The sequence below is a fragment of the Odontomachus brunneus genome, unplaced genomic scaffold (assembly GCF_010583005.1).
Source record: "Odontomachus brunneus isolate Ranch 3 - 2012 unplaced genomic scaffold, Obru_v1 Obru_scaffold_070, whole genome shotgun sequence".
NCBI lineage: Eukaryota > Metazoa > Arthropoda > Insecta > Hymenoptera > Formicidae > Odontomachus > Odontomachus brunneus.
In genome coordinates, this window is record NW_022639520.1 from 579,952 (window position 1) to 585,846 (window position 5,895).

The 5,895-nt window shown below is 32.1% G+C and overlaps 1 protein-coding gene across 2 annotated transcripts in view; it reads left to right on the plus strand.

Annotated features, from left to right (window-relative positions):
• Nucleotides 1-5,895, plus strand: part of LOC116846821 — a 151,992-nt gene that overhangs the window by 113,758 nt on the left and 32,339 nt on the right. Inside the window, exon 5 of one of the 2 annotated variants that reach the window (XM_032821149.1) lies at nucleotides 3,927-4,464. The exons of the other annotated variant lie outside the window; for it this stretch is intronic. The gene's annotated coding sequence lies outside the window, so the exon portion shown is untranslated. Of the gene's footprint in view, nucleotides 1-3,926; nucleotides 4,465-5,895 lie in introns of those variants that run through there. 2 annotated transcript variants of the gene reach the window in all.

Sequence of the window (5,895 nt, forward strand, 5' to 3'; positions counted from 1 at the left end):
TGTAAATAATGATTCATCGATAAATATTATTCGAGATGGAAGTCTTGGATCTCGATCAAATTTCTTAAAAAGTTTTCGCAGAACGTTTTCCGTAGAGGATAATCTTCTGGTCGTAATTGTTGCACGCGGGTATAATGAAATGCATACACTTTTTCTTTTTGTCTACTGCAACGTGAAGTCATCGAACTTTTACAAGGTAATTTTTGTGTGTGCGTGCGTGCGTGCGTGCGTGCGTGAATGGGAATGTGGTCACATATGCTCATACGTATGTAGCGATTATCTGATCGCAGGGAGGGACCCCATACTATCTGCGTTGGACAGTAAGTTGCGCCGCCCCTGGCTACCTTCTCTACGCGCTCAGTCATTCGCTAACTATTTCTTGTTATAATTCAAAAACTAATCTTCTGACAATATTTTGGCAAAGGAAAAATCGTCTTAGAATTAAGTCAGGAATATCTCATTTTAAGGACAATATGTTCATTTTGAATCACCCTGTATAATGGAAAACTATTAAAGTTTGAACTATTTTTATTTTATATGACATTTTAATAATAACATGTACAAAAGCGATCTGAAAATATCATAACTATTATTGTGTTAATATATTACATCTAAATATATCCATTCTTTTCTATCATTTCCACTTTGAGCATTATGATCAACTATTTTGCGATATCTTCTTTTTAATGCATCGATTTTATTACTGCACTGACTGCCTGTAAACTTGTATTTTTTTTCCTTCATGCATTGAGAAATTGCTATCCACATTTTTTTCTGAGAACCTCTTCCCAGCATATCTGATTTTTCTTTATATAATGATATTAGAAGAAGTATAGCTTTATGTCCCCAATTTTCTGTATGTATTTAAATGGAAGAAGTGACTATTATATTTTATTTGTTTCTACACTATTATTACTTAAACTTACCTGTATCTGTCGCATCTGAAATGTTTTCAATGTCAGTAGTATTATCGTAGAGTATAGTGTCCTTTTTAACAACTGTATTTGTTATGTTTGAACAACTGGGTTTATTGATATCATTTGTCATCACATTTATTGGTAAAACAGAATTATGTATATTTTTAGAATTAAATAATGTTTTTGCTTTTTTTAATAATGTAGTAGCAAATATCATGTCTGCAAAAAACATTAATTGTAATATGAATATACAGAAGAAGGTAATAATAAAAGACAATAACCATCACTTTTGGTAATGTCACAAATGTTACATTAATATTTGCTATTATTAAAATATTATTATAATTAAGTTATACCATTATGAGCACGATTATACACTTTCTTTTCTACTTTTATAATGTATTGTACATTTGTTGTTTCATCTATTAATTTTAAATCAGTCAATTGTTGACTATTGTTTTCCATTTTTTTACGTAGAGAAATATTTTTAGATTTTTAAAATTTTTGTAGCATAAAAATGAAAACTATTCAGAAAACTATTTTTTCAATATGAAAAATATTTATCTTTCAGATTACTTTGGATGACTCAGCTGTTTCACTGGCTTTACTGGTGGAAGAAAAGAAACGCAGCACCAATAATTTTCACTGCTGCCAACTTTACTGTTTCTACTGGCAGTAAATAAATCTATTTTCGAACACATCCTTAAAAGTGATGGAGTAGTTAATATTCGTAATGCGCATTATTGGTCAACGGAAAATCCTCATTGGCTACGAGAAGTGAATAAACAATATTTATGGAATTTGAACACATGGTGTGCTATCATCGGGCACCAAATTATCGGTCCTTATTTTTTCGACCAGACTCTGAATGGAAATTTGTACTTCCAATTTAAAAAAAATACACTGTCAGAACTTCTTGAAGAGGTACCGTTGGTGACACGTCAGGTCATGTGGTTCCAACAGGATGGTTGTCCGGCGCATTTCTTCTTAATTGTAAGGCGCACCATCAACCAGTTTTTTCTAGGAAAGTGGATTAGCCGTGGAGGTCCTATAGCGCTTGGCTTCCTCGGTCACCTAATTTGACGCCGTTAAATTTTTACTTTTGGGGGAAAATAAAAGAGTTTATCAACAATATCCAACAACAAAAGAAGACATGCATCGGCGGATTGTAGAAGCCTGCTGTTCTTTAAATCCTGTAGAAGTTCAAAAGATTGTCGACAGCGTGAGACAAAGAATGGAAAGATGTCTTCATGAAGATAACAGACACTTTGAACATCTTTAATTATTTAGAGTTTTCCGAGCGTTAGTATTTTGTAATATTTTGATAATTACAAATTATGTTTGACACGCAATCCATAAGATTGAACGTCATAATTTTGTTGCATTTTTTTGTTTATTTCTTGTTAACGGTAAATAATATCAGATTTTATTTAAAGTAAAAGTTGTTTCTTTTTACACGCTCTATCCAATAATACCCATGTTGTCATTTAAAATTTTAAAGTTGCCTCCAATTTCCGGTATTTCTGGAAGTTGCCCAAACATGAAAATACCACCATAAAAAATTTCAGACGAGCTTTTATAGGAAACATGTTTTCCAAATTTCCTAGCGTTACTTATTTTTAAAATAAAAGGGATGGACGGGTAGTCGTGAACACCCTGGGTGTTATACAGGGAATATACAGAGTGTCCCAGACTCTCCTCCGCATATTTTGTGGAAATGCAGAACGTTAAAGTGAAAATAAAAGTCCTATACTATTTTGCGATATTCGCAATAATAACCGAGAAATTAATTGTAAAAGATTAAGGAAAAACGTACGCTGAATAGTTGAGGGAGGAGCGCTCGCGACCCAGTAATTTAGCAGGCAGATGTCAGCGCGCGAGTTATATCGCTATGATCCTACATCTTCCCGCACCGCGCCGAGGCGAGATGTAGCAGTGCAGCGATATAAGTATAAGTAATGATGCTTATGTTGTTTTTCCAATCACCGCACACCGAAATCCGTGCATTATATTATTAGGCGCGTGCGCTTCTTTTTCAACCATTTAACGTGCGTTTTTCCTGAATCTTTTATAATTAATTTCTCGGTTTTTATTACGAATATTACAAAACAGTATAAGACTTTTATGTTTACCTCACCATCCTATATTCCTACAAAATATGCGAAGGAGAGTCTGGGGCACTCTGTATATATGCATATACAGGATAAACATAAAAGTCCTATATCGATTTGCGATACTCGCAGTAATATTTGAGAAATTAATTGTAAAAATTAAGGAAAAGTGTGCACTAAATAGTAGAGGAAAGAGCGCTCGTACCGCAACGCGGTCCAGTAATATAGCGCGCGAAAACTATTGCGAATATCACAAAATGACACGATCTTGCTTACCTCAATCCGTTCTATGTTCTCACAAAGTTTTATTATGGTGGTCTGGGACTTGTTTGTATGTATACATATACAGGGTGTTCATTTTAAAACTTCCCATTTCAATATTTTTAAAAATATACGTTCTACGAAGAAATATGTAATATAAAAGTTGTAGAATTTTGAGGGGGACATAAAAGACAAATATTTGTCTGACCTTGATGAAGGCGTTAAGATCACGCCAAAGTCAACTTGAATGTTTTAAACCCCCTGTTTTTTGTTACATATTCTTTTAGCTTATCTCAAGAGCTTTCTAAATACTATAATAACGTGTTTTTTTATTAAGTACTTTTTTGAGGAATGACATTTGGAAGTTACAGTACACACACGAAAGAGGTAAATCCGACCGAGCAACCTCCGCGTGGTTACACCTTGGATAACGCTAATGTCGATACTGTAACTTTCAAGTATCATTATTCAAAAAGTACTTAATGAAAAAATATATCATTATAATGTTTCGGAAAGCTCTTGAGATAAGCTACAAGAATATGCAACAAAAAGTAGAGGGTTCTCATATGTATATATGTATATACAGGGTCACCTTGAATATTTCACTTATTTTTGATGATACGGAAAAATGTTTCAGATGAAAGTGGAAGGGTGTCGAAGGGGACACATTTTGGTCACGCTGCTTTTTTTCTAGGTGGAGACGCTAAAAAGATATGAAGATCACCTTCACTTTTTTAAATGGAATTATGATTTTTTTATAGATATGATTCCTCTATTTATTTAAAAAATATTAAAATGTATAAAAATACTAAGAAGTACAATTGTCGAAAAATCAATTATTTACGAGATATTTTATACTTTATTCTGACAAAAAATTTAGTCAAAGAGATATTTAAAATGATGTCCTCCGACTTCAATACATTTTCGGATACGATACATAAATCTTCTATCATTTCTATCATTTCTGAATTTATACTCGCACATGTTTCCAAAATATGTTCTTTCATGTTCTCCTGTGTAGTTGGTACATCATTGAAAACAATGTTTTTCAACGTTTCCCAAACAAAAAAGTCGATGGGATTTAAATATATTGAAGTCGAAAATTTCGAGCAATTTATGTTTGTGAAATTATGTTTTGTGAAATAAAATGTAATAATAAATGTTTTGTGAAGAAATATTGTTCATTTTTTTAACCTCACTGACATTCCAAACCACGTTCAAAAATACTTATAATCCAATTTACTATTTTAACACTTGATTATCTCGTAAACGATGCATACTAGGAATTTTTTACTGAATATGATTTTGATTGCAAATGACTACTGTATAAATATGCAAAATAAATTATTGATATGCATTTAAAAAAATTATGTTGACCTTCATAACTCGAAAAGGTCACGAGTAAAGAAAATTTTTTTATATGTATTTTGTAGCTGACTCAGAGCCATGCAAATTTCTCTTATTAAATTTTTTTGTAACTTCAACTATTGCGAGATATTTGCTCGGACATCTATAGACAGACACCCTGTATACAAAGTCAAACTAAACAAAAAAGTCTTCTATCATTTTGCAAATGACAACATAGATTTTTAGATATTAATCAAAGAAAATTGTTACATGATTATGTATCATAATGCACAAATTTTCTTTAATTAATATCTAAAAATCTATGTTGTTATTTGCAAAATGGAGAGGACTTTTTTGTTCAGTTTGACTTAATGTACAAGTATACAACGGCAGACGACGCAATTGCAACTTATATACCACATCGCGCGTGATCATTCACCAATTTTTTTTAATTAATATCTTGAGATTTATTGCGAATATCGCAAAACGATATTGAACTTTTATGTTCATTTCAATCCGCTTTACGTTCTCACAAGAGATTATGAAGGTGATCTGGGGCACTCTGTATATACACGGTGTAAAAAAATTAGACTGACAAACTTTGAGGGGAAGTAGAGGACATAAAAACAAACATATTTTATTAATAATGTTTTTCTCTACGACGCTTCGTTTTAATACTACAGGGTACAAAATAGGAATTTTATAATTTTAATAAAAAACAAACATATAAGTGGAAAAATTAGATTTATTTCAATTACATATATATATTTTAATCTTCAAAAAACAATGAATAAAAGAACGGGACAAAAATGCGCAACTGATTAGCTCAATTTATAATAAATATTCAAGAATTCGATGGAGCACCTGCCCATTTTAGTGCTACTGTGCGCAATTACTTGAACCAAAGATTTAATGAGCGCTGGATAGGCCGAAAAGATCCTATCGCATGGCCTTTCCGGTCACCAGATTTATCTTCGCTTGACTTTTTTTTTATGGGGGCATATTAAACTCTCATTGAGACAGCTATTGAAACAGAAGCAGAATTGGTAGCCCGAATTACTGCTGCAGCATATCAGGTTCAAAATATTCCTGCAGTCTTCGAGCGTGTGAGACAATCAATGTTTCGACGATGTCATCTTTGTGTTGAAGCAAATGGAGGAATTTTTGAACATTTATTATAAATTGAGCTAATCAATTGCGCATTTTTGTTCCGTTTTTTTGTTCATTGTTTTTTTAAGATTAAAATATATATATATATA